Source organism: Camelus bactrianus, chromosome 14, assembly GCF_048773025.1.
Source record: "Camelus bactrianus isolate YW-2024 breed Bactrian camel chromosome 14, ASM4877302v1, whole genome shotgun sequence".
In the NCBI taxonomy this organism is placed as follows: domain Eukaryota; kingdom Metazoa; phylum Chordata; class Mammalia; order Artiodactyla; family Camelidae; genus Camelus; species Camelus bactrianus.
The window spans coordinates 30,941,076-30,968,354 of NC_133552.1; the positions used below are offsets into that span (position 1 = coordinate 30,941,076).

Here is a 27,279-nt window from a genome sequence, read left to right on the forward strand (position 1 = left end):
CTGCACGTCACTCGCTTTGACAGTTTCCTTATTAATACAGGGGATAAAATCTAATTATGATTGTTGGGAAAACTAAATGAAATAAAGTATGCCACTAGCATAGGTGTAAAATCCTCCATGAGTGTTCCAGAAATGGACGTGACCGTGGTTAGATACTGTCTGCCAAGTCTTGTGTGCTAAGTTCACATCAGCCAGCCAGAGATGTGCCAGAGAATGCCTCAACAGCCAGCAGCCTTCTCCAACTTGGAAACTCAAAGTGTCCGAAGAACAGGAAGTGGAGGATGCTTTGGGACACTCTGGAGGTAGCACTCCAGTGATGACTTTAAAAAGCCGGGGAGAATTTAGGGGACCATACAGTTCAAATACAGAAAACTCATTCCATGTCTACAAATATTCATCTCGAGGCATGATGATTCAGAGAGGAAATACATAGTCAAACGTACATCATTTTCCCACATAAGTGCATCAAAACAATTTGGAAAGAATGTAACTTTCTTCTCTAGATCACACAGTGGGGATTACAAGGTTTGTACTGAAAATCCTACGTGTAAATCATCTGCAAACGTAACTGGGTCCACTATCAGTCATCATCATTCGAAGGGAAGGATGGAAAAGAACAAAGCCAAGCTAATACACTCCGGTATTTTGTTGGGTTACGATGTCACAGAGGAGACGGACAGGTCATCAAGGAACCACTCTGCCGTGATCACGGAGCCGGGGAGCTGGATGGGTGGCAAGATGTGTGACGCAGCTGTAGCCGTGCACGCGCTTCTAGGAAGGTACCCAGTCACTTCAACAAGGTGTCAAAAGTGTATGCCCACGTCCTCATCACCTGTCATGTATTAAAGAGAAATGGAAACCTATAAACGGCCAATACCCTCGGTGGGTACACCGTCCAAAGAGCAAAGTCACAGTTTGACAACTGGCCATCCCGGTTCCTTGGGATTCATTCTTGGAGAACCTTAAAAACCACTCCTCTGTCCTCAAGAAGTGCTGCCTACTTGTCCTATCTTTGGCTCAGGGATACAGCACGTTCACGTGGACTTTAATATCTGCACAGATTTGACTGTCTTTCTCCAGATTCACTTGTCCATTCTGAAGAGGCCTTAGTTAAGTCCAAATTCCATAAGATCAATTCCCTCCAGTGACAACTCAACGAGTCTGCAATTACAAACCAACTGAACAGGACTGTCCTCAGCTAAAAATGTCACCCACCATTCACTGTTTTCTTAATCTCCCCTCCTGGCTAATTGCAACAGACTAACACCACCCTCCACCAAGTTCCCCAACTATGTCAAATAGAAAGTAAGGTCCATAAAAGAGGAGACAACTCCATAGTCACCTCTGAATTCCTAGCATATATTAATGTCAATAAATAGAACTATGATTATGGCTTCTTTCCTTTAAAACCTTTCTGGTTATTTAAATGAGACCATGGAAGGGAGGTGTTTGGGTCCAGTATCTTGATCCAGAAGACTCTGGAGACCTTTTTCGGAATGGCTGCCCACTGATTCATTCAAAATACAACTTCTCTTTCTGGGAGGAGCTGTGATTTTCTGCCAGGAGTTTGTTGTCACTCTCATGCCAGAACAGATTTAAACTAAATACTTACATTGCATATGTTATTTTTCCCCGCTTCCAAAAAAATTGACTTTCCTTACTTCCTTGCCTTGAGGAATGCTTTTTTACTTTTCTTTCTAATTCACGCTTTTATAAAGCAGGATTCTCAGGATGTGCTTGGCCTTACATAAGAACAGCCATCCAACTGCCAGTGTGAGAGGCCTGGGGCTCACATTCTGCCCTCCTGTCAAGGCAACTGAAACTCAGTTCAGGAGCCAAAAAGCCCCCCAGGGCTTCTAAGGCTTCCATATCTCCCAGAATCCCTGCTTTCTGGTTTGACTTGGCTTCTGAGGATTTCCCCTCACTTTCTTGACAATTAGCTGTACAGCTTGAAAGATGAGGAAGGAAGGTCTTATTTCTTAATCAGCATTTTAAGGAACTTATGTAATGAAGGTTTTCAAGAGTTTCTAGAACCCTCCATTGCCGAGACAGAAAACACAATAGATATTTTCTAAATGTAGCTATCATGTGCATTTTTTCTTTGCTTTTGTTTTCTTAACTGCTAACAGACATTTTTTAATTAAAAAATAAAATAAGGCCCCAAATAGGATAGAACATTGAAGAGGAAACAAAATTAAAGGGCAAATATAGAAAAATGATAAGTACTCTACAAAGTTAATAGAAAACATACACTATGGATCAGATCAGCAATTCTCAGTAACAGCTAATTGAAATCTGACCATGAGGTAAAATATCTCTCCTGTCAGGAGACGGCCAACAGAAAACAGAATTAAATAAACAACTAAAATTCTAAGTCTGGCGAGGTAGAGAAGTCTACCAGCTAAATGTGTTTTCTTCTGGAAAAGAGGGAGACTCACAAGATCTTTTCTGTGGAGACTGAGCCCAGGTGAGGGCGGTGAAGTGAGCTCTGTAAGTACCAAAAGAGCAAAGTGAGTGATGAATAAAGAGACGTGAGCTTTGATGACAGAGATGATACTACTCTTCACTTGTCCTCTAAGTATGTCTTCACGTTCAATGATCAATACCTCGGCGTCCTCAGGGATTGAGATTATAGGAAAATGCACAGCCCGGGCCCAGACCTCCTCTTTGAGCTCGTGACACTGCACTTAGATGTCTCAAGAGCACCTCCAACTCCACCTGCAAAGAGCTGACTTCACGGTGCTCCTCCAATAGCCGTCCTGCCCAGGGCCCCTGGTCGGGGGACAAGGTCTCTCTGCCTCTCCCAGCTCAGGCCCATCACTCACAGATGTGACTGGACCCATCCTTCAGGGCCCAATTTCCTCAGTCAACGAGTCCCACCACCCACACCTCACCTACCAGGATCTCACTGGCACTCCCTCAGCACTGACTCTGTGCTGGGGACCATGCTGCACGCTGTGCACATGTTATCTCACTGGATCTCCACAGCAGTCCTGGGAAGTCGGTATATCACTGCTTCAATTAATAAGATAAATTGTTTCACTTCCTTGGGTGTGTCATCCAAAGTGACACGGCTACTGATCCACAAACGTGGGACTGAAAATCACTTGAAAATTCTACACTCCTACACCTCACAGCCACCCTAATCTGACTCATCACATCACCTCCTGCCGAGCCTTCTAAATGTTTCTAAGCATTCTAAAAGACAAAAGTGATCTACGAGAGCACCCCACTCCCCTACTTAAAATCTGACAATGATGTTCCACTTCCCTTAAGAGAAAGCCCCACTGGGCCTGAGCACAGCCCAACGGCCCGGCATCCGCGTTCCCTGAGCGGCCGCGCCGCCTCACCCACCATGCAGCACTACACGTGCCGTGTCCAGGACAAGGATGATGACTCCGTACAACCCGGGGCTCGTCTCACTCAAACAATGATCACCCTCTTCAGTGCTGACTCTCAGAAAAATGTTTTCTCTGGATGAATCAATATCTTTTTCCTTACAACTTTCCATCATTGGTAATGAGCTCCCCCCAAAAGAGGGAAGACCTAATCCTCAGTCTCCTTATCTGTAAAATGTGAATAACAAGGAAATATGAGAGGTTTTAAGTGAAATAATATCCATGTGAAGCTGAGGGACAATTCCCAACATACAGTAAGCACTCAATATGTGCTTACTTAATATTAATAAAATAGATTCCATTCCAGCAACCTTAACTCAATGCTTTATGGCTTTGTCCAAAAGACTACAAACAAACTATTGGACGAACCCCTTTGAGCAGATCAGCCCAAGCGTACTGGGATAGGTAAGCCTTGACTCCAGTTACAGCTGCAGCCAACCAGCACTATGGGGCAGGGGCAGTTTGCTCAAAATCTTACATGTTGTTTGAGCATTTAGTTGTAGTTATTGAATAAAGACAGGTATTATATAGTCAAAGCTCCTGAAACATAAATCTTCAAAGATTGATGCAAATTAGGTTTCAAGTACAACACTCTCTCTAGAAATTATTTGAAAATTATAGTCTTAGCTCCTCCACACATCAAAAGGGCATGTTCTTAATGTATCTGACTATATACACTGAAAGGATGGTTTAAAAGAAATTCAGATGAAGCCATAATGAATAAGCTTTCAGTATAATCTGCACAAAGCCCCACCCAAGGGTCTCACTTCTCACTTCCACATAGGTGTTCAGGTAGCTTAACCTGGGTCTTGGTTCCTTATGACACGGGGGTGGCAAGAATTGTGGATAGATTTATGTAGCAAATATAAATCTAGGGTATTTGCTGTGTAGGAATCTTAGAAATAAATAAATTGATATATAGTCCCACTCTTAGGAAGCTCAGCCTTTCCAATTACAACAGCATTAAAAATAAAATGAGAGATACATTTAACAAAATTTTACAAGATTTGCACATTGAACAATTTGAAGTATCACCAAAAAAAATTAAAAGATCTACATATATGGAAGGCATCCCATGTTCATGGAATGGTAGACAACATTGTTAAAAATGTTAAGACTCCCCAAAGTGATCTACAAATTTAATGGAATCCCTATCAAAATTCCAGCTGACTTCTTTGCAAAAATTGAAAAACTGATGCCAAAATTCATATGGATGTGCAAGGGACCCAGGTCAGCCAAAACAATCTTGAAAAAGAAGAGCAAAGTTGGAGGACTCACTCAAAGGTTACTACAAATCTATAGTACTCAAGTCATTATGGTACTGACATAAGTTTGGATGCAAAAATCTATGAGACACAATAAAACAATCCAGGGGGGAAACTTACATTTACAGTCATTTTTCCAGAAATGTGCCAACAACACTCCATTGAAAGAATAGTCTATTCAACAAATGGTGCAGAGACACCTGGGTATCTGAAGGCAAAAGAATGAATCTGGAATCTGGACCCCCGTATTTTATATAACAAATAAAATATTAATTCAAAATGGATCACAGACAGAAACGTAAAAACTAAATGTATAAATTTTCTAAAAGAAGACATAGTTTAAATCTTTGTGGTCCTAGGATAGTCTATGTCTTCCTAGATACAATACCAAGAGCACAAGTGAAAAAAAAGAAAGATAAAATTGACTTCATCAAAATTAAAATCATTTGTTACAAAGGACATCATCAAGAAAGTGAAATGAAAGGGGTAGGGGGTAGCTCAAGTGATAGAGTGCATGCTTAGCAAGAAAAAGAAAATGAATAAATCTAATTACCTCCCCTAGAAAGAAATTTTTTTAATGTTTAAAAAAAGTAAAGTGAAACGACAATCTGCAGAATAGGAGAAAAATTTTGCAAAGCATATATGTAATAAGAGACTAGTATCCAGGATATAAAACAAATGCTTACAACTGACCAATACAAAGAAAATCGACCCAATTTTTAAATATGCCAAGTATTTAAATAGATACACAATTAGCCAATAAGCATATGAAATGATGTTCAGCATCACTAGCGAAATCAACATCAAAATGAGATCTGATTTTACACTCACTAGGATGGTTATAATCAAAACATGGACAATAACAAGTGTCGGTCAGGAGGCAGAGAAATGGGAACCCTCAATACGCAGCCGTTGGAAAGGGGCAATGGTGCAGCTTCTTTGGAAAAGCCTGGTGTTTCCTCAAAAGGTTAGAGTTATATGGCACAGCAATTCCACTCCTACATATAGAGTCATCCCTCAGTATCCTCGGGGGGTTCGTTTCAGGAAACCCCCATCCTGGATACCATAATCCAAGGATGTTCGAGTCCCTTTACAATCAGCCATCTGGATCCATGAAGTGGAAACTACAGATATGGCGGGCCAACTGTACAGCCAACAGAATGAAAACATATTCTCACAAAAACTTGCACATCAATATTCATGGCAGTATCATTCAGAGTAGCCAAAATTTACAAACAATATCCATCCATCAATGAACGGATAAACAAAATTACCAAGAATAGTCACACAAACGTTTGGTCATTGAATCTTTGACAAAGGTGGTGAGAACATACAATGGAATAAAGACAGCCTCTTCAGCAAATGGTGTAGGGAAAACTGGACAGCTGCATGTAAATTAATGAAGTCAGACTACTCCCTCACAGCATACACAAAAATAAATTAAAAATGGCTTAAAGACATAAACATGTAGACAAGACACTATAAACCTCTTAGAAGAAAACATAGGCAAAACATCTGACATACATCTCAACAATGTTCTCCTAGAGCAGTCTACTCAAGCAATAGAAATACAAGCAAAATAATACAAGTGGGATCTAATTAAACTTACAAGCTTTTGCACAGAAAAGGAAACAAAAAGCAAAACAAAAAGACAATCTATGGAATGGGAGAAAATAGTTGCAATAAATGAAACTGAGAAGGGCTTAATTCCCAGAATATGTAAACAGCTTTTACACTTAATAAGAAAGAAAAACAAATAATTCAATTCAAAAATGGGCAGAAGGCCTAAAGAAACATTTCTCCAATGAAGACATACAAATGGCCAATAGGCACATGAAAAAAATGCTCAATATCTTTATCAGAGAAATGCAAATCAAAACTGCAATCAAGTCTCACCTCTCACCAGTCAGAATAGCCATCATTCAGAAGTTCACAGACAGTAAATGCTGGAGAGGCTGCGGAGAATTGGGAACCCTCCTACACTGTGGTGGGAATGCAGTTTGGTGGAGCCATTGTGGAAAACTGTATAGAGGTTCCTCAAAAGACAAAAAATTGACCTCCCATATGACCCAGCAATCCCACTCCTGGACATATATCCAGAAGGATCCGTAATTCAAAAAGACACCTACACCCCAATGTTCACAGCATCACTATTTACAATAGCAAGACATGGTAACAACCTAAATGTCCACTGAAAGATGACTGGATAGAGACTGTAGTATATTTCTCCAATAGACTACTATTCAGCCATAAAATAATAATAAAATAATGCCATTTGCAGCAACATGAATGGACCTGGAGAATGTCATTCTAAGAAAAGTAAGCCAGAAAGAGAAAGAAAAATACCATATGAGATTGCTCACATGTGGAATCTAAAAAAAAAAAAAAAAAAAATCAAAAAACAAAGACACAGAAAGATAAGCTTATCCACAGAACAGAAACAGACACAGAGACATAGAAATCAAACTATGGTTACCAGAGGGGAGAGGGTGTGGGAAGGAAAAAATTGGGAGTTCAAGATTTGCAGATACTGAGTATGTATAGAATAAACCGCAAGTTTATACTGTATAGCACAGGAGAATATATTTAATATCTTATAGTAACATGTTTAAAAAGAATATGAAAATGAATACAGGTACGTTCCTATTTAACTGAATTGTTGTGCTGTACACAAGAAACTGATGCAACATTATAAACTGACTACACTTCAATGAAAATATTTTTAAATAGACCAAAAACGAAAAAAAAGAAAAAGGATATTATGAAACCAAAAGAATAAAGTACTGATTCAGGCTACAATATGGATGAACCTTGAAACTTTATGCTAAAATAAGCCAGACACAAAAGGTCAAATACTGCCCTTTAAGGTGAACTGTATCTAAGCGTTTACTGTACTACTTCTGTAAATTTTCCAGAGGTTTGAAGTCTATCAATATCAAAATAAAATGTATTATTCATTAAAATCATAAAACGCTTCCTCACAGGAAGGCTTTAATTATTAAATGCAGAAATACATGTAAAGCTCCTGGAACAACACTTTGCACGTCCACACACAGACACTGCTGTCACTGCCGCTCAGAGGGTGGTGCCAGCGCTGATGAGGGCTGCCTCTACTCGCTGCCCTGCAGACAGGAGTGAGGGCCTGGGCTCTGACAGGCAGGGTGAGCGTGACACTGGGTCAGACACAGCCATGCCCCAGACTCTGCGTTACCCAACTTTCTTATACAAACTGCAACATGTAATGTAAACACGCTACAGGGATGTATCTTACAACACAGGGAATACAGCCAATGTTTACAGTAACTATAAATGGAGCATCTATTGTACACCTGAAACATATCATATTTTAAATTAGCTGTATCTTTGTAAAAAATTAAAAAATAATTTAAAAATGTTATCACTTTAATATTCAATTCGGTTTTTAAGTAACTACTAAACAGCTTAGAATGTATAAAAGCATTTAAGTGTGCTGCTTGTTTACATATTTATTTATTTTCAGCCTCCTGCTAAAAGAGAAATTAAACAATTTTTTTAAACACAGCTTAACAACCATAACAACAAAAAGGCAAAACTGAGAGTGAAGAGAAATTGGAGATTTAATACTTAAATGAAACCAGGGGGAGGTAAAGTCCTAAAAATGGATTCCCTGGAGTCAGGGCAAGTGTTAAAGGCCAACTAGAAATTCAGCTGTAAGATTCTTGGCAGCTAAAGCAAAAAGAAAAGATCATGGGGGGATGGTAGAGCGTGTGCTTAGCGTGCACGGGGTCCCGGGTTCAAGCCCCAGGGCCTCCACTAACAGATAAATACACCTAATTACCTACCCCCCCAAAAGAGCCCCAAAGAAAAGAAAAAGAGAAATTTCTTTCCAAAAAAACCTGATATTAAATTTGGATTAAATACTTAAAAAAAAAATATAGAAAAGATGAGTGACACTGTGAAGGAAAAGCCCAGCTGGGCTAACGAGCTAAGTCACAAATCTAAGTGTGATGTGTCGGTTTACTGATCTAAGTTTTGCTGGGCTAACTCATAAATCTGAAGTTTAGTGTCAGTTTACTGGGCTAATAAGCTAACTTGTAAATCCAAGCTCAACAATTGTCAGTAACGTGATCTGTTCCAAATTCATAAGCTTCAGTGTACTGATTCCTTGCTTTTTGTTGTTTGAGCCTTATTGGCTAATAGCCCCTTACTTGTAATTAACCCTATAGAACCTCATGTGCAGGTCTTGGAGGTGCTCAGAGCTTCGGAACAGAAGCCCCTCTGAGCCCACCGGCGTAATAAATCTCAGTGCTTGTTTCTTGGATGGCCTGTTGTTTCCGTAACAACACAAGCGATAATGCCCGTGAGATAAATCTGTGATGGCTGCTGGCAGGTCCCCAAGTCTCATGTGAGAAAATCTGAAACATCATTCTCACCACTCAGAGTCATCATAAGCCCACACCACACCTCCCGCTGTTAAACGCAGGAGCACAGGCAGGGCCTGGCCTTTGATCTCTCTGTGTCATCACAGTGAGACAGGATGGAAGGGGGCAGGGCACAGCCATTCAAGGAAGGCCACAGCAATTAACATCAAAATGGTGAAGGATTCAACCCCTAGTAGGCCTTGAGGCTCAGGATGAAGAGATTTAACTTCTAGCAGAGCTTGAGCTTTATTATACACACATTGTATTAGTAACATGGTGAATAACATGCCCTAGGCACCATGGCAGTCCCAAGGCTAGCCACAAAAGGTCAAAGGGTGGGAAATGGCCAACTCCCTGGGAATCCCAGTCCCTTGCCCTTAGGCTGGTCCTTCTACATATTAGCAAATAAAACCACCAAGCCCATGAAAACCAGCAACACAGAGCCTCCTCGAGGTCACCACTCTCTCCCTCTTAGGAGAAGGCCCACACTCTGTCTGTGGAGTATGAACTTTCTTTTAATCTGAGCATCCAACCCCCGCACCTCGTGGCCTTTCTCTTGCTTTTCAATGTATCTCTCTGAATAAACCTACCTTTACTCAACACTGGCTTGCTCTTGAATCTCTTACTGCATGAAGCCAAGGAACAACATCTAGCGGGGCACATCCCAGGGGCTGAACAAAAGCCTGGGATACAGTCCTTTTCATGCCTCACCTTTTTTTTTCTTGTATCAACAGGACTGGGTTGTGAATGGAGTTCTGAGGCCCCAGCTAAGGGACAAAAGCAGCCCCCAGGGCTTGAATTGGCGGGCAGCCTCTTCCCCAGCAGGGGCCTTGGGGTCTGCCCGGTTCTCTGTGTTTCTCTGTTGTGCTGACTCCCCAGCCACAGAGCGTTCTCCCTAGGTCTGTCCCCACAAAACCCTTCTCTCCAAAATACAAGCACATCATGTCACAATCCTCTTGTTCAACCAGGAAATGTTCAACCCACTTTTTCCCTCCACAGTAAAGTACCTAAGTGTCCTCCCTTCCATCCCAAAACTTCTATATTTGTGAGAACTCTGCACTCCCCACACACCATCCTGAACGCAGGTGCCTTGCTGGCTGGGACCGAGATGTTTCAGTCTCACACAGCCTGCGTCCGTTCACTTTCCCCTTGTTACCTTAAAAAAGCCTTTCCTGAGTCACCCACAAATCTGATTCTGAACTTCATAAAGTGCTGAGGTTGCAGTCACTGTGTGCATACATCCCGGGTTTTGACTAAGTTTCCTTCACAAGATCTTCATTAAGGAGCTGAATCAAGAAGTTGAAAGAGGCTATTCTTACATCTGAGCGGAGGAGCCTGCATAAAATTTAAATGGCTTTGAAGAGAGAGTTAACCAGGGACAGAGAGTTTGCAGGTCCTAGTCAACAGTGTCATGAGGCAAAATGTTCTTCAAAGGCTCAGATTGGCTTCTGAACGTGGAGTTGGCAGGGAGGAGGTGACACTCAGTGAGTGGGGTGAGTGACACAGCGTACGCTCCCCCAGCTGGGGAAGAATTGGATTTTGTTCTAGTTTTCCAAACAATTTCTTACTACCTTTTTCTCTTATTGCCACATACCATTTCCTACGAATTAAGAATATCAATGTCAGTCATTTGGGCCGCTTGGGAGAAGCAACACGATGCCATTCACAGGACTGGGACATGACAGCCACACCAGTCTAGGTTGAAAGACCAGTGGGGGTATTTCCATGGTGATCACGGGTATGCAGCAAACTCCCCAGCTTCAATGACCTCATCTCAAAAGTGGGGCAATAAAACAACCAAGAAAAGTGCGTGATGATTATGGAAGACATCTGTTTACTAGGTAAGTGCCCGTGACAGCTGCAGCTTAATGGGGAATGAGTATGATTAACAAGGCCCTGTGTACCTGGCCACAAGCTTCCTGCCTTCCTGCCTTGGTGCAGCAGCAGAGTTTGTTTAGCTGAGATGAACGCCCCCAGAGCAGCCCCGACGGGAAAGCTCGCAGCTCTGCATTGCGAGGCGTGTTCCTTTCCTTCTCAGTGCTGATCAGTTTGCTGTCGTCTGTTTTTATGTTTATCCCTTTTGTAACTTCCTCTCTTCCGGAGTTTTTGCTCAAGAAGCGCAGGGCCAGGTGTGTCTTGCGGCCTGCCCGATATTCTGGGCTGGGAAACAGCCGACCACACATCTGGCTCTGGTGCTGAACGGAGAGGGCAGAAGGCCCTGGGGCCCGTGCTGAACCGAGGCCCCTGCACCCAAAATTATGGTCTGACTTTGGGCAAATTACACAGTCTTCTTTACCATGAGATTCCTCATCTGTCCATGAAAATAACTGCCCATGGCACACAGAGTTACCAAGATTAAAGGAAATCACCAAATTCACAACCTATTCAAGGGGCTACAAGTGCATCCTCAACAGACAAATGCTGCCTTTACGGCTCTGACACACGCCAAGCGTGGCGGCCGCACACAGTGAACACTGCTAAGTGCCAGTGTGTTAAGTGCTTCATGTGTGCTACAATACTCTTTAGAACTTACAACAATCCCAGGAAGAAACGAATATTATCATGCCCATTTCACAGATTCACCAACAGGTTAAGAGAGGTTACATTCTAGTCCAAGGCCGTATGGTGAGGAAATGGCGATTTAAACCGGAATCTGGGCCCAGGCCTAGGCTCCATCTCTCTCCCATCCACCTGACCACTTGCCTATGAATTCCACTTGTCCAATACACAAGTTTGCAGCCGGCCAGCTCTTAAATGCAATGTGTGCCACCGTTTGTCAATGTTGGTTAATTACCATAAACTGTTCTCAGAAACCACTACAGAAAAGAAAGGTGGACTTAAGGAATTCTGCATTGCGTTCTCCTGTAATGTGCAGAAACCCTTCCCTACACCACCAAATCCAAATGTATGCTTCCTCCATGTTTATGTTTGCACATGGCTTATTAAAGTAGAAGGTACCTGGAGTAATTCCATCTCGGTTGCTTTCCAAGGTTGTAGATTATCCATAATCAGTCCGTGAATGAAAATACTACAATGTGAATGAAAATACTGCAACCATGTCAGTAAACAAAGAATGCTGAAACCAAGTCACTAGTGGCTGCTGCCAACCCCCAGCGAGGACAGGCCTGCAGCCCAGCAGCTGCAGCAACTCACAATGGTGCCCTCTGAGCAGACTCAGAATAAGAAAGGACAGGATACCGGCCCTAGATAGCAAGGTACTTGCCAAAGGGATGAATTCAATGACACAAATATTTGCTTCTTCCCATACATAGAAAAGCACTAAATACTTGATCTTGAGATATCTGGTTTTCTTTAGATAACAAGCAATATTTTATTGTTCCAACTACCTGGTCTTTCTTGTAAAATTTCTATATATCCTATCTCCTCCCCTACCTTTTGGGAGCAGTCCCTCAGAGTGATCTGAGAGGTTGCCATCCCGGCTCGAGTCCTCCAGCCAAATAAAACATAACTCTTAATATTTAGGCTGAATGTTTATTTCAATGAAGTCCCAGAATAGACACAACTCATCAATTCTGTAATGGAACACACTGGATCAGGAAACAAAAGCGTGTTTTAGTCTGGAAAAACTACGGTTTCCTCTTTCTTCCTGTCATTATACAATCCCACCAGAACTCATTAATTTGCTGTCTGCTCATCTGGCAACCAAACTCAGAGAAGAGTCAACTCAGCAGAGTGCTCTACTCGGGAGAACACCCCGCAGCAGCACTGCAGGCTACCTGCCCTCCGGCACGCTCTGCTGACCCTTGGTGTCCTCCGTGACGACCAGGACAACAGAGCTGTTCCCAAGAGCTGCGAAGTCCCACACGTTAAATAAATCATTTTATTTTATACGATATTTTACGTATATACACATCTCTGAAAACAGCTTTGCCAGAAGCCCAAATCTTCAGCATCAATCTGCAAAGGCAAATCCGGTCCGCAAGGGAAAACAAGACTTAAGACGAAGCTAAGGCTTCCAAAGTACTCTCCACGACCTAAGGCCTCAAAAGTCCCCTGCAGGACCTTCAACCAAACTGCCTGCAGGCCTGCAGCTGCAGGCGGCAACATGTCTGCTTTTAAAGCAACCCCTTCCTGCCCTTGGGTGCTACAAGGTCCCTCTACACCCTCCCATCTGAGGGTAAGAGCAGCCGCTGCAGAACCTCACAGGGCAGCACTGACAGGACTGGACAAAGAGGATCAGAGCTAAACTAAGCCTTCTGGTGACACGAGCTTGTCACTCTGTCACTTTACAGATGAAGATATATATAGAGAGAGGTGGGGTGATCTTGCTCAAAGTCACACAGCTAATAAGTGGCAAAGCCTTTAACTCTGCTCCTCCCTCCGGTGTGACGCCCCAGCTGGGACGCCCACAGGGATCTCTCGTGCCTGCCTGACCAGTCCTTTACTGTCACTCATAAAACACCACAGGGTGTGACCCTAGCCTACCTTTTCAGCATCTTTTCCCTGCAGTCTCGTAGGAACAAGGTGGTTTGGGCCACTGTATGACTTCTGGCTCCCAGAAGCCTCCGTGCTCAGGCTGGTCTTGCCTGTGCATCCGGCCCACTGCTCAGAGGCTCTTCCTAACCTGCAGGAACACGTTCCCACTCTCCGCATGACACCCACTCAGGGAAGCCCTCTTCTCGCCCTCAGCATGGCAGTGGTCCCAGGCCACATCCCAAGCTGCCCCATTAGGACTGCGGGTGCCCAGGTTTGCTAGTCAGACCAGCAGCCTCAGACCCAGGGATTATGCCAGGGTCACCCTGCAAACCTACTGCCCGCCTCACAGCCCCCAGCCAGCAGGTCACCTGGAAGTCGCAGCAAGTGCCCCACCCAATCCAGAAGTCTCTTCATTTTCCAGCACCGCTGATGACTGGTCTCCAACCTTTGGTAAGTTTTGCACAAAACAGCAGCTTCCACTGTGAAGCAGGGGGTTTTCTCTTCTGCTCCCCATCCTTATTGGAAGTGTCAAGGGAAATGAAAAGGCCTTTTCTCAACACTTTTGTGAGGACACCCCCCCACCCACAATACTCACATGCTCAAGAGCTTTGGGTCTACCTGATTTTGTTTCCCTTACGCTAAGTGGCTCAAAACCCTGCGGGATTCCTTCTCTTTTGAGGGTATTTGTACTCAGTTTATTGGCTTTACTCTGTTTTTGTCTCTCTCTTCAATATCCCTAGAAGTTGCCACTTCTTATTCCCTTCAGCAGCCTCCCTCCCAACATCTAGTCTAGGAAATCAGCTGTGATGAGGGGCCCTGGGGCAGTCACAGAAGATGCAACTAAGGCACAGAGAGGTGACATAATTTGCCCAAGAAGATCAGTTTCAAGCCCCAACACTGTGTGTCACGTCCCTCTGTTTAACTCTTATGCTAAGCAAGCTAACTTTTTGTAGATTATGGTTATAAACAGACGAGGTATCAAAATACATACAAGGACACACATCAACTCTAAGATGTTCATTAACTCCACTATTTTGTTTCTATTTATTTTATTTCTATTAAAAAATATTAAGAACCTCTGCAGTCAATACAGCAAAATGTTACTGGGCTTTAAATACAGAATATAGAGGTGTTAAGTGTGTCATTACTCATCCTTATTTGTATGTTTACAAGACAAACTGATTTGAAGGTCTCTCTCCCCTCCCCCTACTCACTACTGGCTCTCACCTGAGCTCCCAAACCACACATCTAACAGCCTTTCACTATACCCACAGCTGAACTCATCAGTTACCCCCCAGAACTCCCTCTGCAGCTTTCCCTCCTCAGAGCACAGCAGGACCATCATTTACCTCATTAATCCACCCAGAAACCTGTTCCTTACTCCATCCTACCTTCACAGACAGCATTCATCCTTTCCTTTTTACCATCTAAACATGCCTTCAATCTGTTCGCTTTTACGCACTGACCGTCCCACTGCTCAAGTGGAAGCCACCAACACTGCCCACCTGGACTCACGAGTCTCCCAAGTGGCCCCAAAGCCACTCTCCCCTACTTGAGACAAATGGGATTGTGTCACTCCCACGCTTTTAGGACTGTTTTCAAACCCACTGTTCTTAGAGGAAACTCCAAGTTCTTCACCTGGTGAAGGTCTTTGCCATCAAAATGTCAGCTCAGGGAGGGGAGGACACGCCCTCTCCCCTAGGACCCACTCTCTGGCAGAGCATCAGCTTGGGAGGACCTGCTGAGCTACACCAGCCTGTATTCGAACCGTGGTCTTGAGTTCTTAGCAAACTGCTTCAATTATCCATACAAATCCAAGGTAGATTAGAAAGATTTTAGATGTTGAGCTAGACTACTGATCTGGGGATTTTGCACTAGCAACCTGCAAGTACATGTTCTAATGATTCTGTCTTCTTAAAACCACACCCAGATTTAAGTAGTATTTGTGGAATGTCTTAGGAGTAAAAGGGACTGTACTTTAACAGACTATATGTTTTATAACATGAACAACCCGGACAGGGTCACAAATGGAACCGCCTCACAAGTGACAGAAGACAGGTGAGAGGCATATAGCAACAGGTCACAGAGATGGTAAGAGCAAATTTGTTTCTCCAACCCCCCAAAAAATTTTTGAAAGAACCAAAAACTCTGATTTATGAAAGTAAAACACTATCATATAAAGAAATAAAATAAATAATCCTCTTCATCAGTGTTTCAAGCTCTGACTGCAGAATTTTTAGCATGCCATACTGAATCCTAGCACAGAAAAATCAGATGGACTAGTGGTGAGTAAGTTCCAGGGAAACGGCAGCAATTCCTCCACTTGTAAGAGGACACACACTCAATTGTCGAAGGTGATTGTAAACCACATTCTGGAGAAATTCAGAAGATTCAGGCACTGATTCTAGATGGTGATGACATGGAAGGACGGGTTGGATGCATGCTTCTAACTGAGTCACCGGCATTCTTACACTGCAGGGGGAAACGGAGGATCTCAGTTATGAGTAGAGATGTTTCTGTCATGTCTCCCAGGCCGTGCCTCGGGGACTCAGTGCCCTGCAGCAGCCTGGCCCCAGGCGAGGACCCGCAGCGTGGCCCACCCAAGCAGGAGGGGCACTGTGCTTGAGAAATCCTATCCCCGTTGGGAGAAAGAGGGGCTGGTGAGGTTGTGTGAACCTATAAATGCTCATAGAAATACACCGGCATACATTCAAGTGATACAATTAATAGTAGCAGGCTATTTAACAAAATTTCAATTGTCAATGTTAATTTTACCATTCCTTTCCTCTTGTCCCCTGCACTCTGAGACAGGCTTAGGCTCTCTCACACCGGCAGCTCTGATGCAATAGTTGTGAAGTCGTTTTACTTTGCTGCAAGTGTCCTCGCTCCCCGTGTGGCTGTGACTGTCGTCTCTTAACACAGTCAGATGTCTTCCTGGATCTCTCCCAGCGTTCCTTGCTCCTGCTCCTCAGATCCTGAGATAAAGGGCAAGTGAAGACACATGACCAGAAAATGCACCGTGGACTTGAACGAAGTCCTCAGTGATCCCCTATGTGAGTGCTGCCCACCCCTTACCTTCGATTCTCAAGTTTCTGCCCAGGGTGACATCCAGACAAGAGAGTGTCCTGGGCCAATTAAAAGCTGTGTGACTTGGGCCCTGGGACAGGTGCAGGAGCTGGTTCCAGAGCCGTGCCCCTCCCCACCTCTGCTCCCCTCTCTCCCAAGGACCCACTGCCAAGCCCCCATGTTCCCTGATATTCTGTCCTTCTCTACTAATCTAATCCAAGCCCTTTTCCTCTTTCTTTATTCCTTAATTATCACCAGCTGAAGTGGTTTTTCAGTCACAGTATCTGAAAAAAATTTCCGGCAGCTGAAAAAGAGGTCTCCAGAGGTCAATGCCCATATGCTGGTTCCTGAAGAGAACTCCTGGTTATGGGGTCCCTCACCAACACCCACGGGGTATCAGACATGTTGCATAGTCGACCACCCCCAACAAGAGTTTGCTGTGACCCCAATGCCCGCACAGCATCCCTGCTCTCATAAATGTATTGGGCCCACTTATCCGTTACTAAGAAGCAAAAGTAAAAAAATTGCTCATGTTTCTTACTAAAATTATTTATGAGGTGGAAAAAGAAATTGTAATAGAAAAGAATAAATTTGACTGCATGTTAGATCTGTTCCTTTGGCTTTAAACCTTTGCCGTTTTCTAGGCTCAGACTTGCTAGCTCTGTACTTTTGTAAAAGAAAGTTGCCTTTAGCCTGAAATATCCAGGAGAGACTCTTCTCCGGGCTCTGATCTTTCACGATGTTAACTCTTCTGCACTTATGTAGAGATGGCAAGTTGCAAAATAGAGAATAAACTTTGTGGTTTTTTGGAGGTTTTAGAGGGGCACCATGATTTGACCCACGTGGACAGCTGCAAGAACAAAGAATTCCAAGGAGAAACAATTCATACCGCAAGAAGTTTGCAACAACCAACCACATCCCCGCCCCTTTTCAGTATAAAAGCGGACTGATTTCTGACTTGGGGGAGACGATTCTCCAGCATGTCATTCTGCCATCTTCTGGGTCTGCCAGCTTTTCAAATAAAGTCACTATTCCTTGCTCCAACACCTCAATCTCCCGATTTATTGGCCTACCATGCAGCAAGCAGTACGAGTTTCGACTTGGTAACAAGATGACTGCATTGGAGGTAGTATGTCTCCACTCATTCCTCGTTTCCAATATGTAACATGCACATCATTTATGATCTAGTGCAAATAATTCATCAAAGACAACCACAAAAAGAAACTACACTCACCTAGCTATCAACACTGAAGTCACAACCTATCAATTTTATATGCTGTTTAACAACACAATTATAAAACCTAACATAGGGAATTGATTCCACAGAATTATAATTATTTCTACTCCTTCAAAACCTTTTTTCTTTTCTATTTTATTTTGTTTTGCATATTGAAAAGAAAATAAAAGACAAATCATTTTATTTCACGTATTTTGTTATAGCTACATAATTTAAATACTACAAAGAGATTTAAATTGCAATAAAAAATTGTTCATATATTGTACAAAGATATATACACAATCAATTTGGATAAGGAAAGGAATGGACATTTACTAAAAATCCACTGCACATCCAGTCATTTACAAGCATATCCTGGAATATAAGCTCTATGATCCAGGGGTCCCCCACCTGCATTTTCACTGCTGAGTCCCTTAGTAATCTTCTACCAAGGCACCAGCATAGAACCACGTGATCAGTATTTTAGGTATAAATGAGGGAATTAGCTCATTCAATTCTAAAACAAAAACCCTAAAGTAAATATTGAACTTATTTACAGATAAAGAAAATTGGACACAAACAAGTACAGTTTCTTCCCCAAGTTCACAAAGCTAATAACTGGTAAAGGCAAGATTTGAACTCATCTGTCTGATTCTAAAAACTAAGGTGGAAATCCCTTTCGACTGGGGAGGGTCCAGCAGCACAGCATATCACCCTATCTTTGTTCAGATGTAGCCTCAGACAGCCTGAGACAGCACCCCATTCCTATGGAACTTGAGGGCAAATGATAACAATAAGGATTTTATATCCAGTAGTTTCTTAGGTAACATTTATATAAACTGTCAGCAGGACAGCAGAAAAACTCTGGGAAATATGAGTGGGTCCAGGGCTTTTTGCTGATTAGAAACTCAGTCTATCAAGACAGAGTGACCTTCCCATGAGAGACCACATGGACCTAAACTAAAGGCAGCTGAGCAATGAAAACAAGAAAGACCCTGGAACTCAAGCAAGAAGGATCCCTGCCATCTCCCGCCCTGTTGCCTCTTCATCCACGTGGACACGAAGACAGAAGACCTAGGTTCTTGTCCAAGTTATACTATCATGAATTCTCACCCATAAAATTTACGACTCTATGCTGTCCTAAGTCCTTTCCAACTCAAAGATGTTGACACCAATATCTCAGCAGAATGTCTATGTCTCCACATCCTGTCTTCTATAAGGAGAATAGTTCTATGGCCACAAAGCAGAAATCCAATTAAAAACACCATGCACTAAGCAAGGTGAAAGTCTGCATAAGAGACTTTGCTCTCACGCTCAGTGAATGAAAACTCAGAAAAATTGGTCCTTCTCCCTCAGCAAGTGGGAGGTAGGCTGATTGTGTGTGTGGGTGAGTGTGCGTGTGTGTGTGTAAATCAAATACAATGACGTCTGGGATCTGTACAGATTTTTTTTAAGTTACTGTCATTTCATGAGGATGAGACACCCTTTAAAGTAATTTGAATCTAGTGTTCTGAGAGAGTCTCAGGATCTTTTGGTGGAGGAGGGGAAAGGAAAGGAGGAAAGAAGTAAATGAAGCAAAGGAGTAAGAATACTGCAAGGGAAAGGCAAGACATTAATTTTGTTCCTACTTGCATCACAAACAAATTACAGACTGGCTTTGCCCCGATGTCCTGTCGAGCACTGAGTAGCAGATGAAGAGGTGACAGCCCATTTCTCACTGAGCTTGTGACTGTACGTGGCATCTTATAGACACAAATCATTTACACTGATCAAACACTCTAGCAGCAGGCCGTAATTCTCCTATTTTGAGAGACAAGAAAATAGGAGTTCAAAGAGGGTAGATAACTTGACAAAAGTCAGAGGACCAGTAAACAAGAGAGGATGAATTCAAACTCAGATCTGAATGCAGAGTCTGATCTTCCCACTCCCAGGACTGGAAAATCCTTAACACACAGACTCCCCAGCTCCCCTGCAGTGTTCCTGGCACCAAGCATTTCCCATGGCGATGGACTCCAGTTCTCACAGACACAGCGCTCTGTGCAGCCAATGACCTTGATCAGACCTTGATCATCTACCTGCCACGCCCACCAGGCTTCACCATAAAGGTAGGAAAGCTGGCTTTCAAGTGCATACAAAGCCACCCCTGGTCCAACCTGGGCTCTTCTGGGGCTTCTCCAGCCTAAAGGCAGCCATGAAAGTGCTCACAGTTTGTACATGAGCCACACTACCTCTCTCCATCTGTCTCCACACCTATACTTCTTAGCTATGACCATTTTGATAATATTGGAAACAAATTTTTAAAAACACAAAAGAAAGGATCCTGGAACAATTACTTAATACTTACAATTTTAAATGATTTGTTACAAAGTGAGTATTTAATAACCGAATCTGCCTTCCTAGGTGTCAGTTTAAACAGTTAAAAAATATAATAGCAAAAAATTCTCACTTACAAAATTAACAAAAACATCTACAATAATCTGGAATAAACTCAAAATTAATGCCCATGTTATACATGGAGAAAACTACAGGACTTTACTGAGGGGTAAATAAGAGGTGTGAATATAGAGACATCAACATATTCGATGGAGGAAAACAGTTTTGTAAATATGGAAGTTCTCCTAAAAATAATTCAAAACTTAATAAAAATCCCATGAATACTCTTATCTGATTTTTTTTAACTTGAACAAAATATTTTAGAATTCTTCAGGAATAATAAAATCATAATAATAGCCAAGAAAATTTGAGATGGAAGAAAAGAACAAAAAAAAAATTGCACTGTCAGATAATAATTAATTTTTACAATATGTAAGATATAGCGCTGGAGTAAGGAAGTAAGATTGACAGAAATAAAGCATGAGCTCAAAAAGAGACTCTAGTATACATAAGTATTTTGTACATGTGGGATTTCAAATCAAAGAGCAAAGTATGAATTCAATAATTGTCCTGGGACAATCAGAGAATCACCTGGAAAGAACAAATTCTATTCCTGTCATAATGACCACAAAAAAAATTACAGATACTGATGTAAATATTAAAATACTAATAACAGCAAATACAACTCTGCGCTCACATTAATTCAACTTCCCCTCACTATAACAAGTACTATTATCATCTCCATCTTAGACATTAAATAAACCTACATAAGAGATTTATACCATTATAAGAAAGTATTTCTAAGAATAATACCAAAGATAAAACCCAAAAAGAAGACATTTACTATCTTAAGAATATTTTGAGCCACAATAAAAATAAACCTACTGAACAAAATGAAACGAAAGAAATGACAAGGAAAAACTCTGTGATAGATGTTGATGAAGACAAGGGATTAATGTTCATAACATACAAAGAGCTGTCACAAAGCAAAAAGAAGCTTCCTCACTTAAATTTGTGCAAAGGACAAAATGGATCATTCACTTTTCAAAAGTCAGATGGCTAATCAGTGAAAAATGCTCAATACCTCACTGGTCATCAAATGCAAACTAAAACAATGAAAAAGCACTTTTGCTCATCTTATTGGTAAATATTTTTTAAAGATATTCTAGCTAGTGTCCATCTGTGGGAGAAAAAACTGTGAGCGACCTTTTTGGAGGATGACATGTCAATGGATATGTAAACTCTGAAAAACGTGTGTACACACTGATTCAACCCCACTTCTAGGAATCGTTTCGTTTAGAAAAAAAATCAGTTCAAATAGATGTACTGTTTACACTGGTGGGAAGAAAAGCTGAAGTGAAATCATATCCAGCGATAGAGAATTGATTACATAAGTAATTCTACATTTTTCATTCCACACTGGAGAAGGAATTTCTAGTCACTTGAAAGTAGCCTGTGATGAACGTAAATGTCACATCCAGGGACTAAATTTCCAGAAGACTTAACTAAAGGCATGCTCATACAAGATCACAGGAATGTCTGTTAAAGAAAGATGCCAGTCAAACATCCTTTCTGACAGTGGAAAATGGAGAAAACTTAAGTGTCCACCATCAAGACAATGATGCGGTAAATCACGGTGAGCTGTGGGCACTGAGGGGGCCAGCGTTTCCCCATGGCCCAGGGCCTTGTCCACAGCACTCTCCCACCAAAGGTGTCCTTGCACAAGAGACCACACCTGCACATCAGGAGACCGCTCCACTCTATCTGAAAGGACCGGGTGAGTCTGGAGTGGGAGGACGTCTATGATATACCCCTGAGTGAATAAAGCGAGCTGCAGAAAACATATAGTATGGCCTTATTTTTCAAAAAAGCATATATACACACATATACATAGATTTCTCATATGTATGTATGTATATATGGGTATATATATATGTCATAGGCATAAAGGTCATGAAATATATACACCACATTGGCAACAGCTTTTACACTCAGGAAATAATGGGAAGGGAGTTAGGGGCCTTCCTGTACCACCACAGTTCTCTTTTCAGTATTTCAGTTAAGTATACTTGGAATTTAAAAGTTTATTTAAGTCCGAAGTAAAATGGACGATGCCTCCACAAGACAGAATGCTATACTGGTCATTAAAAATCATGCCAGGGGAGATAGAATATTGTAGAAAAACATGTAATAAGCCGAATGGAAAATGGAGGTCTCCACACAGTAAAAAGGCACAGAGTGCTCACTAGTTTTTATGACAGAGCTGATACACACTGATGAAAAGAACAGAAAGTAGATGTTAAGCGTTAATTATTATTTCTGAGTAGTGGGACCTGGATAGCCTTTTTTGTCCCTTTTTTCAGACTTATTATACTAAATATACATTATTTTTCATTTGAAAAAAGCATTTTTAGATGTGTAGTACCACACATTGGAGAATAATACACGAGTACTTACAGAAACAAATAACTAGGAGACACCGCAGCAGCGCCACACAATGTAGAACGGGCGATCCTGATTAACACCGCACAGTTACATAAGGACCCACAAAGAGAGAGCACCTGCTGTAACAGGGCGCGGCCCCCTTCTATTTGTCACTTGTGTCTTCAGGGCTGAGGCAGTTCTGAGCATGGCCAGTGTCAGTGTTGGTGTCTGGATGGATGCCACTGGATGTGAGGGCACCTGCAAGCCGAGAGGAATAACAAAAATCATCCTCTGCCTTTTCTGTCTTATTTCTTTGTTACTTTAAAAGAGAGGCATAAATAAGATAAACTGTGTATCTTCCCTACTGAAATTTCAGTAATGAAACCGTTTTTAAACTCTTCACAGCTCATATTCTGCCTATAACCGTCTTTTCATCAAAGCTTCATATTTATTAAATGTTAATTAACTCATTTAATTAACTCCCTGTTGAAACCTTCTACTAAAGAACATGAAATGCACTACGCGAAAGGACCACGCCTGCAGTGACTAGCTTGGCTGTCTTGACGGCAGTGCAGTCAGCCCCCAACATCCCGTGGCTCTGAGCTCCTGATGCTGCTAAGAGAGCACGCTGCTGCCTCAGATGGAGAGAAAGTGTGAAAGCATTTCCTGAAATCTACAGCACTGACAAAACATAACTGACAAATCCCAGGCTCCTTTGAAGCTGTCATTTTCGGTTTCTGGCCAACCCCCGTCAATGAGCAGAACCACCCCATTCCCAAGCAATGGCACTCACTTGGTAAGGAGTTTTGGAGAAATTTCCAGGTATACAATGTAACCAACTATACGTAGAACTCTGACAAAAGAAACAATGCAATACCCTGATTTTGGAAGACACACAAAATATTCTCCTAAGCCTTTGTAGCTGGAAAGGTTGGGCTTCCCTGATCCACTTATTTATTTCACAGCCGGTGAGCATCTCCCACAAGCCCTGTTACCCTCTGTCTGCTGGGAGCATCAAGTACACTCTTGCTGTCGATCTTATAAGCCACAGGGCAGAGGCGTGTGTCTCACGGCTGCAACCCTCACACAGGCTCGCCTCCTAGCCTCATAGTTTGAACTTGGCCCCATTTTCTAACCTGTTTATTTGGTATCTGTTCCTCTGTAAGCTGCCTGAAATGCTTTTTGGAACAAGTCAGAAGAATGAGTGGGTAGATAAATGGACAGATGGACAGGTGAGAGATGGGCAGACCGAAAGAGAGACTCCAAGAAAAGGGGAACAAATAGAATTTCCTGTGCAAAACCCTTTTATAGTCATGGAAGAAAAACACCATGGAGAAGAGTGAAGAGGCTGGTAGCTTAGGACTGTTTCCTGGATTCCATGAAAAGTCACACCAAGAGATGAGAGGGTAGAACTATAAAAAATAAAAGAAAAAAGCATGCATGCTTGAAAAATATATCTACAATATGTAGTTTCTAAAGAATAGATTCAAATCAGCAGGGCCCAATAACACAATCCTTGGGTATTTACAGAAATGAGAATCCCATCTCCAAACCACAAGGCATCCCTTTGGAGCACTGAGAGTCTACAAGGGGCGGTCATAAAGCCGTCACCGCAAAATCTATGCTATCCTGCACTTACGAGGAACGAGCAGTTGTGCACGCATGACAGTTACACCCCACAGCACCTCTACGGGGTAGGGACGCCTAGCGAGCCCCATCACTGCAGGACAGAAAACCAGTCCTGGAGAGCCTAAGCCGACCTACCAGTTCTCCATCTCACAGGACTGGTCACTCCAGAGCAGGACTCGAACTCGGACCCACGTCTGTAAGCACGATATTATCATGCTTTGTGTGATTTTTGTGTGTATAATACATTTGTTTCTGGCATGAAAGGATATTTAATAAATGATCGATTGTCTTGTCTATCTCATTAGCTCACAATCAATCTTTATACTGTTGAATTGTACTCTTTTCCTCTGGAGAACGGAACGGAAAGAGCGGGGGTCAGAATGAGGTGGAGCTCCATTCTTTATCTGGTATCTCATCTCATCCAAGGCCCAAACAAGGGAGAAGAGGCAAATGTTCTCTTCATCTTTTAAAGAGAGGGCTCCACTGATGATACTTACTCAACCCAAAATCCAAGTCTGTGGGAAGGGCACATGTAGCAACCAGAGCAGTATCAGATGTAGGAAAGTGAAAAGAGCTCACGGGAGGGCTCAGAGGTTCAGCCTGATTTAATTTCAATCGATAAAAAAATACCACACTCTAAAAATACTAGCATGCAATGGATTTGCTCTTTCTTGACATCTAGCAAGTTTCCACAGCCCACATGTAACATTATCGTGAACCAGTGAAAGGAAGAGTCTACAGACAGGGAAAATCAATGCCACAGGAGGTCTGAAACCCAGGCTGGAGTTTAGGAAGAGAAAGGGCATAGTTAAGAATTGGGGAAATGCTGGAGGAAAAAATCATCACAAGGACTCTCAAGCATCATGCAACAATCATATAATCATTCATTCAAGAGAGAGTTACTGAGGTCCTATTCTGTGCAAGATTGTACACAAGGCAAAGCAAGAGCGCAGCGACCATGTTGGCAGCAAGGGGCGGGGCTAAAATACACTTCTGATCAAGGTACCTTGCACACTTTTACTCAGTATAAAGGCAAAGAAAAAAGTAAAATAATATTCTGTAAACTCAAAGCATTGATGAAAAAAAATTAAAGAAGTCCTAAATACCTGGACAGACAAACCACGCACATTCCTGGATCAGAAGACAGTGCTCTTGGAATGGCAGTGCTCCCCAGAACGATCCGTATATTCAACGTGGTGTCGATCACAATCCCTGCGGGCTCCTCTGCAGAAACTGACTAGCTGCTGCTACAATTCATATGGGAATTCGAGGGTCTCAGTAACCAAAAAGTACTTGAAAAAGAAGAACAACATGAGAGGACTTGTAATTCTCAATTTCAAACCTTACAACTGTATCTCTAGGTGAGATTAGAGGCCATTTTTAAGTTATTACTGTGTTTATCCTTATTTTCTAAATTCTCTAGAATGAATATAATTGTTATAATAAGGAAAATACAAAGTAAGGTATCTTTTAAAACATGGACACCGATTCATTCATTGGAAAAAAAAGTATTTTAACTATAAAGAGGTAAACAAATATCTAGTGAAAAAGGACTACTTAAAAACAAGAGTGCATTTACATTTTTAAGAAATTGAAAACTGAAAAGCACAAACACATCAAGTTTCTAGGGAGACAAATACAACATATTAACACTTATTTTCAAAAATTCTAATTGAACAATGAAAATTCAAGAAAGAGAAAATCGCGATTGACAGCCAAATGCAAACACATGGAGAGCAAAGGCCTAGAAATCACAGTTCCTTTAACTCTGCTACTACTTCAGTAGGGGAGGAAATTCCTCACTGAGGAGACAGTGGAATCCCATGCATAAGACAGGATACACAGTACAAACTGCGCTGGAATCGGGGGTGATTTTCTTAGAAGAATTCTAAAGTTAAAACATTGCTGAAAAACTATAAATATACTGACAGACAGATTAAAACACACAGTCATATATATTATATAGAAACAGATGAAGTCTGCTCCCATGTTACATAGAAATACAAACATATTTGTTCATTTATGGGCACTGATTACTTTTTCCCAGGTAGAGTATTTCAACTAAAACAAATAATCAATAATACACCCCTCTTGTAAAATCTAGTTGATAAATTACTCTGCTATGTAATCATAATGTGCCTAAGATAGATCTAAAATAAGTGAAAAAGATCTTTGTATGGTTTCTTGAACTCTTCTCAACATTCCAAACTTAATTTTAAAATAGATCTGAGCAGTATTTCTATATTATCTTTTCCCTCGTGAAATGACCAATACAGTCTGTTGTCAAAATTCTGTCCTTACAATGATTCACGAGCACTGTATCCTCACAAACTGCTGGACAGCAAGTCACTATCCAGACACTGTGACCAAACAAACGAAACACAAGGAAGACAGTGACCCTATTCTGGAGGGCTTACCATCTGTGTCAACACCGGGGTTTTTATTTGATTGGTTTGATTGGGTAGCAAAATAAAATCAATCAATTATTTTCTTCTTTGAGCATTCTGTAAGTCATGACTCTGCTGTTAGTGTCATGAGCAGGAAAGACTTAAGCATGACTTGATTAGGTCAAATAGCAACAATCATCACCGGAGAGTGAGTAATAAAGAAGTTAACTGATAGCAATTCTTCTGCATACATGAGACCTAAGATAAACCTACACTGATCTCTGCAAGGAAAATGAGGAGATGAGGTTCCCAATGAGAAAACAAACAAACAAGAAACCAAAAAAGGAAAGACTTTTTCATTAACGATGCTAGGCAGTAGTGGAGCATGGTGGTGAAGAGCACAGATGCTGGGGACAATCATGAGGCTCTGAACTCCCACAGCACTGGGTAGTTGTGACACTGATAAGTCAGTGAAATTTTCTGCATCTCAGCCTCCTATCCATAGACTGGGGACAACAACAGCACCCGTCTCCTAGAACGGTCCTAAGAATTAAGTTATTTTATATGTAAATTTTAAATAAAATACCTCAGATTTTAAATATTGCCCCAAAAGCACAAGGAACAAAGAAAACAGAGATAAATTTGATTTCATCAAATTTAAAACTTTGCTTCAAAGGACACCAT

The 27,279-nt window shown here is 41.8% G+C and overlaps 1 pseudogene; it reads right to left on the reverse strand.

Moving 5' to 3' along the window:
• LOC141579765 (trafficking protein particle complex subunit 9-like) overlaps window positions 1-27,279 on the reverse strand; it is a 53,263-nt pseudogene that overhangs the window by 5,368 nt on the left and 20,616 nt on the right.